The sequence below is a fragment of the Panulirus ornatus genome, chromosome 1 (genome assembly GCF_036320965.1).
Source record: "Panulirus ornatus isolate Po-2019 chromosome 1, ASM3632096v1, whole genome shotgun sequence".
In the NCBI taxonomy this organism is placed as follows: domain Eukaryota; kingdom Metazoa; phylum Arthropoda; class Malacostraca; order Decapoda; family Palinuridae; genus Panulirus; species Panulirus ornatus.
Window position 1 is genome coordinate 71,101,845 of NC_092224.1, and position 9,305 is coordinate 71,111,149.

At 42.2% G+C, this 9,305-nt stretch overlaps 1 protein-coding gene across 1 annotated transcript in view; it reads right to left on the reverse strand.

The window, feature by feature from the left end:
* The window catches only part of Plekhm1 (Pleckstrin homology and RUN domain containing M1), a 126,293-nt gene that overhangs the window by 110,359 nt on the left and 6,629 nt on the right, over nucleotides 1–9,305 (reverse strand). The gene's annotated exons all lie outside the window — the stretch shown is intronic.

The following is a 9,305-nucleotide window of genomic DNA, read 5'->3' on the forward strand; positions in this document are numbered from 1 at the left end:
TATGGCTTTTAGATCAATCTGATACTAAAACCACTGAAATGTGTTCAGTGCAAACTTTCACCTCTGTTCATGTCTACAAGATGTGGAACAATTGGATAAAACCACTCGGGTCACTCATACCTATCCTTGACCATGGAAGGTGTGTTAAAAAGAACATGGATTTCCACATTAATATCAGCATATCTAATTTTTTTTTTCATCTTGCACACCTCCAATTATGCCTCTATCTGCTAACACTTAATGTGGTGGGCAGCTAATGACCAGGGAGATATATTACCAGTACTATCTACATGGCTAACAGGAGGGTATGTGATGGTTGCATAGAAGGCAAGCACTTGGTGGTTGTCTATCTGCCATTTCTTTCTGCCTTGCCCACACATGGTCATACAATCTCTCCTTGTCACACATTACACTAAACAACACAACTCACGAAACTTATTCTTCATAACTCTAGACACTCCTGGGGAGAGCACTATATGTTAGCACAGCCTTTTGAGAAGTAATAGGGAGAAACATGATGTAAAAGTAGTAGATATAAACAGTTAGTTTTGAGCATTAGGTAAAAGTATTAGATAGGAACATTTAGGTTTGAGCATTAGGTAAAATTAGTAGACAGGAACATTTAGGTTTGTGCATTAGTTAGTAGTAGTAAGTTGGATCATTAGGTAGCAGCAGTTTGCAAGAAAATTAGGGAGGAACCTCTGGGAACACGGCACTACAGTTGCCCTCCTCCAGTGGACAGTTAAAGTTGAGGCACTAAAAGGCTAAAAAGTGGCACTGGAGTTCACCAGGTATGGAGACTTTTCAGCCAAGGTCACCCCTTGAGGGACTTCCCAAAGGTAATGGGCTTCAGACGTGTAGATAGATAGATATATAGAAAGATGTTTTTTCATACTTGATATCCATTTCCCACATCAGCAAGGTAGCAACAGGAATAGAAGAAAGGTCACATCCATTCACACACATAAACATATATATCTTATATTTATTTATTTATTTTACTTTATTTTGCTTTGTCGCTGTCTCCCGCGTTTGCGAGGTAGTGCAAGGAAACAGACGAAAGAAATGGCCAAACCCACCCCCATACACATGTATATACACACACGTCCACACACGCAAATATACATACCTATACATCTCAATGTACAAATATATATATATACACACAGACACATACATATATACCCATGCACACAATTCACACTGTCTGCCTTTATTCATTCCCATCGCCACCTCGCCACACATGGAATACCATCCCCCTCCCCCCTCATGTGTGCGAGGTAGCACAAGGAAAAGACAACAAAGGCCTCATTCGTTCACACTCAGTCTCTAGCTGTCATGCAATAATGCCCGAAACCACAGCTCCCTTTCCACATCCAGGCCCCACACAGCTTTCCATGGTTTACCCCAGACGCTTCAAATGCCCTGGTTCAATCCACTGACAGCACGTCAACCCCGGTATACCACATCGATCGAATTCACTCAATTCCTTGCCCGCCTTTCACCCTCCTGCATGTTCAGGCCCCAATCACTCAAAATCTTTTTCACTCCATCTTTCCACCTCCAATTTGGTCTCCCACTTCTCCTCGTTCCCTCCACCTCCGACACATATATCCTCTTGGTCAATCTTTCCTCACTCATTCTCTCCATGTGCCCAAACCATTTCAAAACACCCTCTTCTGCTCTCTCAACCACAATCTTTTTATTTCCACACATCTCTCTTACCCTATTGTTACTTACTCGATCAAACCACCTCACACCATACACTGTCCTCAAACATCTCATTTCCAGCACATCCACCCTCCTGCGCACAACTCTATCCATAGCCCACGCCTCGCAACCATACAACATTGTTGGAACCACTACTCCTTCTAACATATCCATTTTTGCTTTCAGAGATAATGTTCTCGACTTCCACACATTCTTCAAGGCTCCCAGGATTTTCGCCCCCTCCCCCACCCTATGATTCACTTCCGCTTCCATGGTTCCATCCACTGCCAGATCCACTCCCAGATATCTAAAACACTTTACTTCCTCCAGTTTTTCTCCATTCAAACTTACCTCCCAATTGACTTGACCCTCAACCCTACTGTACCTAATAACCTTGCTCTTATTCACATTTACTCTTAACTTTCTTCTTTCACACACTTTACCAAACTCAGTCACCAGCTTCTGCAGTTTCTCACATGAATCAGCCACCAGCGCTGTATCATCAGCAAACAACAACTGACTCACTTCCCAAGCTCTCTCATCCACAACAGACTTCATTCTTACTCCTCTTTCCAAAACTCTTGCATTCACCTCCCTAACAACCCCATCCATAAACAAATTAAACAACCATGGAGACATCACACACCCCTGCCGCAAACCTACATTCACTGAGAACCAATCACTTTCCTCTCTTCCTACACGTACACATGCCTTACATCCTCGATAAAAACTTTTCACTGCTTCTAACAACTGGCCTCCCACACCATATATTCTTAATACCTTCCACAGAGCATCTCTATCAACTCTATCATATGCCTTCTCCAGATCCATAAATGCTACATACAAATCCATTTGCTTTTCTAAGTATTTCTCACATACATTCTTCAAAGCAAACACCTGATCCACACATCCTCTACCACTTCTGAAACCACACTGCTCTTCCCCAATCTGATGCTCTGTACATGCCTTCACCCTCTCAATCAATACCCTCCCATATAATTTACCAGGAATACTCAACAAACTTATACCTCTGTAATTTGAGCACTCACTCTTATCCCCTTTGCCTTTGTACAATGGCACTATGCACGCATTCCGCCAATCCTCAGGCACCTCACCATGAGTCATACATACATTAAATAACCTTACCAACCAGTCAACAATACAGTCACCCCCTTTTTTAATAAATTCCACTGCAATACCATCCAAACCTGCTGCCTTGCCGGCTTTCATCTACCGCAAAGCTTTTACTACCTCTTCTCTGTTTACCAAATCATTTTCCCCAACCCTCTCACTTTGCACACCACCTCGACCAAGACACCCTATATCTGCCACTCTATCATCAAACACATTCAACAAACCTTCAAAATACTCACTCCATCTCCTTCTCACATCACCACTACTTGTTATCACCTCCCCATTAACGCCCTTCACTGAAGTTCCCATTTGCTCCCTTGTCTTACGCACTTTATTTACCTCCTTCCAGAACATCTTTTTATTCTCCCTAAAATCTAATGATATTCTCTCACCCCAACTCTCATTTGCCCTCTTTTTCACCTCTTGCACCTTTCTCTTGACCTCCTGTCTCTCTTTTATACATCTCCCACTCAATTGCATTTTTTCCCTGCAAAAATCGTCAAAATGCCTCTCTCTTCTCTTTCACTAATAATCTTACTTCTTCATCCCACCACTCACTACCCTTTCTACTCAAACCCACCTCCCACACTTCTCATGCCACAAGCATCTTTTGCGCAATCCATCACTGCCCTAATACATCCCATTCCTCCCCCACTCCCCTTACTTCCATTGTTCTCACCTTTTTCCATTCTGTACTCAGTCTCTCCTGGTACTTCCTCACACAAGTCTCCTTCCCAAGCTCACTTACTCTCACCACCCTCTTCACCCCAACATTCTCTCTTCTTTTCTGAAAACCTATACAAATCTTCACCTTAGCCCCCACAAGATAATGATCAGACATCCCTCCAGTTGCACCTCTCAGCACATTTACATCCAAAAGTCTCTCTTTCGCGCGCCTGTCAATTAACACGAATCCAGTAACGCTCTCTGGCCATCTCTCCTACTTACATACGTATACTTATGTATATCTCTCTTTTTAAACCAGGTATTCCCAATCACCAGTCCTTTTTCAGCACATAAATCTACAAGCTCTTCACCATTTCCATTTACAACACTGAACACCCCATGTATACCAATTATTTCCTCAACTGCCACATTACTCACCTTTGCATTCAAATCACCCATCACTATAACCCATTCACGTGCATCAAAACCACTAACACACTCATTCAGCTGCTCCCAAAACACTTGCCTCTCATGATCTTTCTTCTCATGCCCAGGTGCATATGCACCAATAATCACCCATCTCTCTCCATCAACTTTCAGTTTTACCCATATTAATCGAGAATTTACTTTCTTACATTCTATCACATACTCCCACAACTCCTGTTTCAGGAGTACTGCTACTCCTTCCCTTGCTCTTGTCCTCTCACTAACCCCTGACTTTACTCCCAAGACATTCCCAAACCACTCTTCTCCTTTACCCTTGAGCTTCGTTTCACTCAGAGCCAAAACATCCAGGTTCCTTTCCTCAAACATACTACCTATCTCTCCTTTTTTCACATCTTGGTTACATCCACACACATTTAGACACCCCAACCTGAGTCTACGAGGAGTATGAGCACTCCCCGCGTGACTCCTTCTGTTTCCCATTTTTTAGAAAGTTAAAAATACAAGGATGGGAGGATTTCTGGCCCCCCCACACCTGTCCCCTCTACTCGCCTAAAATCTAAAAAGAGGCACTGGAGTTCTCTAGTTATGGAGGCTACTGCCATGGCCACCCCAATGAGGCAATTCCACTTGGAACAGGCATCAGAGTTATATATACATATAATGAGTATCACTTTTTAAGTTATTCATTTACTTTTATATCTAAGCATGAGCATTCAAAATGGCAAAGTATATCATTTATTCAATCATGTTTGAAAAGGTTCTATGTGGATAAATGATCTGTCTGCCATAATGCAAAGGGTCAAAATAAAAGTTTGCAGTTGGTACAACAATTACCTTCAACTCCAGCTCAATAAGAATGGACTAATCTAGCTCGTGTGCCACACATGGTAGAAAATAGATACAATCTAAAAATGATTCTATGATGGATATTACAAGTAACATCTATACTCTGCAATTAACATACAATCTTATACATACTCAAAACAAACTTCACAGCACCCTTCACAAGAAAACTGCAAATTAGTAAAACATTTTTTAAATCTAAGAAAAAAAAAATGCTTTTTATGGTGATATAATACACCAAAACATACACAATTCTAGTAACCCACTGTGATATCCAGAGTTATCATATAAAACTAAAAATTTCAACAAAATTACACTACCAAAATAAAACAATCAGAAATTTTCTGATTAGTAATACTAATGGGGTCATGAATCTGGCTTTATCCCACATCACCCTTACCTGTAATAGTCCTTAAGAGTGCGAGTATCATGTAGCAGCACACTGAGGTAGCTACAGATCTGCCCCTGATTGACAGCCAGACGTACCCATGCTCGACTTCGCCCCACCTCACTAGTGATGAAGGATAGTCCGCTTACCTATGTTTCAGAAAAAAGGAGATCCAGAAACATGAGCTACAGCCTACAAGAAATGAAGGACAGTCTGCTTACCTATGTATCACAAAAAGCAGATCCAGAATCATAATCCAAACTTGGATACATGATACTATAAAATCTTAAAGCTCACTAAAAAGGAGGGACAAATCAATTTCAACTAGACAATGGGCACAACACTTATAACTGACATTTCCCCCCTTTTTCTCTTCATATATCTTCATTTAACCTGACCATTCAATATATATATAATATATATTTATATTATATTATTATTTTTTTTTTTGCTTTGTCGCTGTCTCCCGCGTTTGCGAGGTAGTGCAAGGAAACAGACGAAAGAAATGGCCAAACCCCCCCATACACATGTATATACACACAGTCCACACACGCAAATATACATACCTATACATCTCAATGTACACAATATATCTATATACTACACAGACACATACATATATACCACATGCACACAATTCACACTGTCCCTGCCTTTATTCATCCCATCGCCACCTCGCCACACATGAATACCATCCCCCTCCCCCTCATTGTGCTCGAGTGCACAAGGAAAAGACAACAAAGGCCATCATTCGTTCACACTCAGTTCTCTAGCTGTCATGCAATAATGCCCGAAACCACAGCTCCCTTTCCACATCCAGGCCCCACACAGCTTTCCATGGTTTACCCCAGACGCTTCAAATGCCCTGGTTCAATCCACTGACAGCACGTCAACCCCGGTATACCACATCGATCGAATTCACTCAATTCCTTGCCCGCCTTTCACCCTCCTGCATGCTCAGGCCCCAATCACTCAAAATCTTTTTCACTCCATCTTTCCACCTCCAATTTGGTCTCCCACTTCTCCTCGTTCCCTCCACCTCCGACACATATATCCTCTTGGTCAATCTTTCCTCACTCATTCTCTCCATGTGCCCAAACCATTTCAAAACACCCTCTTCTGCTCTCTCAACCACAATCTTTTTATTTCCACACATCTCTCTTACCCTATTGTTACTTACTCGATCAAACCACCTCACACCATACACTGTCCTCAAACATCTCATTTCCAGCACATCCACCCTCCTGCGCACAACTCTATCCATAGCCCACGCCTCGCAACCATACAACATTGTTGGAACCACTACTCCTTCTAACATATCCATTTTTGCTTTCAGAGATAATGTTCTCGACTTCCACACATTCTTCAAGGCTCCCAGGATTTTCGCCCCCTCCCCCACCCTATGATTCACTTCCGCTTCCATGGTTCCATCCACTGCCAGATCCACTCCCAGATATCTAAAACACTTTACTTCCTCCAGTTTTTCTCCATTCAAACTTACCTCCCAATTGACTTGACCCTCAACCCTACTGTACCTAATAACCTTGCTCTTATTCACATTTACTCTTAACTTTCTTCTTTCACACACTTTACCAAACTCAGTCACCAGCTTCTGCAGTTTCTCACATGAATCAGCCACCAGCGCTGTATCATCAGCAAACAACAACTGACTCACTTCCCAAGCTCTCTCATCCACAACAGACTTCATTCTTACTCCTCTTTCCAAAACTCTTGCATTCACCTCCCTAACAACCCCATCCATAAACAAATTAAACAACCATGGAGACATCACACACCCCTGCCGCAAACCTACATTCACTGAGAACCAATCACTTTCCTCTCTTCCTACACGTACACATGCCTTACATCCTCGATAAAAACTTTTCACTGCTTCTAACAACTGGCCTCCCACACCATATATTCTTAATACCTTCCACAGAGCATCTCTATCAACTCTATCATATGCCTTCTCCAGATCCATAAATGCTACATACAAATCCATTTGCTTTTCTAAGTATTTCTCACATACATTCTTCAAAGCAAACACCTGATCCACACATCCTCTACCACTTCTGAAACCACACTGCTCTTCCCCAATCTGATGCTCTGTACATGCCTTCACCCTCTCAATCAATACCCTCCCATATAATTTACCAGGAATACTCAACAAACTTATACCTCTGTAATTTGAGCACTCACTCTTATCCCCTTTGCCTTTGTACAATGGCACTATGCACGCATTCCGCCAATCCTCAGGCACCTCACCATGAGTCATACATACATTAAATAACCTTACCAACCAGTCAACAATACAGTCACCCCCTTTTTTAATAAATTCCACTGCAATACCATCCAAACCTGCTGCCTTGCCGGCTTTCATCTACCGCAAAGCTTTTACTACCTCTTCTCTGTTTACCAAATCATTTTCCCCAACCCTCTCACTTTGCACACCACCTCGACCAAGACACCCTATATCTGCCACTCTATCATCAAACACATTCAACAAACCTTCAAAATACTCACTCCATCTCCTTCTCACATCACCACTACTTGTTATCACCTCCCCATTAACGCCCTTCACTGAAGTTCCCATTTGCTCCCTTGTCTTACGCACTTTATTTACCTCCTTCCAGAACATCTTTTTATTCTCCCTAAAATCTAATGATATTCTCTCACCCCAACTCTCATTTGCCCTCTTTTTCACCTCTTGCACCTTTCTCTTGACCTCCTGTCTCTTTCTTTTATACATCTCCCACTCAATTGCATTTTTTCCCTGCAAAAATCGTCAAAATGCCTCTCTCTTCTCTTTCACTAATAATCTTACTTCTTCATCCCACCACTCACTACCCTTTCTACTCAAACCCACCTCCCACACTTCTCATGCCACAAGCATCTTTTGCGCAATCCATCACTGATTCCCTAAATACATCCCATTCCTCCCCCACTCCCCTTACTTCCATTGTTCTCACCTTTTTCCATTCTGTACTCAGTCTCTCCTGGTACTTCCTCACACAAGTCTCCTTCCCAAGCTCACTTACTCTCACCACCCTCTTCACCCCAACATTCTCTCTTCTTTTCTGAAAACCTATACAAATCTTCACCTTAGCCCCCACAAGATAATGATCAGACATCCCTCCAGTTGCACCTCTCAGCACATTTACATCCAAAAGTCTCTCTTTCGCGCGCCTGTCAATTAACACGAATCCAATAACGCTCTCTGGCCATCTCTCCTACTTACATACGTATACTTATGTATATCTCTCTTTTTAAACCAGGTATTCCCAATCACCAGTCCTTTTTCAGCACATAAATCTACAAGCTCTTCACCATTTCCATTTACAACACTGAACACCCCATGTATACCAATTATTCCCTCAACTGCCACATTACTCACCTTTGCATTCAAATCACCCATCACTATAACCCATTCACGTGCATCAAAACCACTAACACACTCATTCAGCTGCTCCCAAAACACTTGCCTCTCATGATCTTTCTTCTCATGCCCAGGTGCATATGCACCAATAATCACCCATCTCTCTCCATCAACTTTCAGTTTTACCCATATTAATCGAGAATTTACTTTCTTACATTCTATCACATACTCCCACAACTCCTGTTTCAGGAGTACTGCTACTCCTTCCCTTGCTCTTGTCCTCTCACTAACCCCTGACTTTACTCCCAAGACATTCCCAAACCACTCTTCTCCTTTACCCTTGAGCTTCGTTTCACTCAGAGCCAAAACATCCAGGTTCCTTTCCTCAAACATACTACCTATCTCTCCTTTTTTCACATCTTGGTTACATCCACACACATTTAGACACCCCAACCTGAGTCTACGAGGAGTATGAGCACTCCCCGCGTGACTCCTTCTGTTTCCCATTTTTTAGAAAGTTAAAAATACAAGGATGGGAGGATTTCTGGCCCCCCCACACCTGTCCCCTCTACTCGCCTAAAATCTAAAAAGAGGCACTGGAGTTCTCTAGTTATGGAGGCTACTGCCATGGCCACCCCAATGAGGCAATTCCACTTGGAACAGGCATCAGAGTTATATATACATATAATGAGTATCACTTTTTAAGTTATTCATTTACTTTTATATCTAAGCATGAGCATT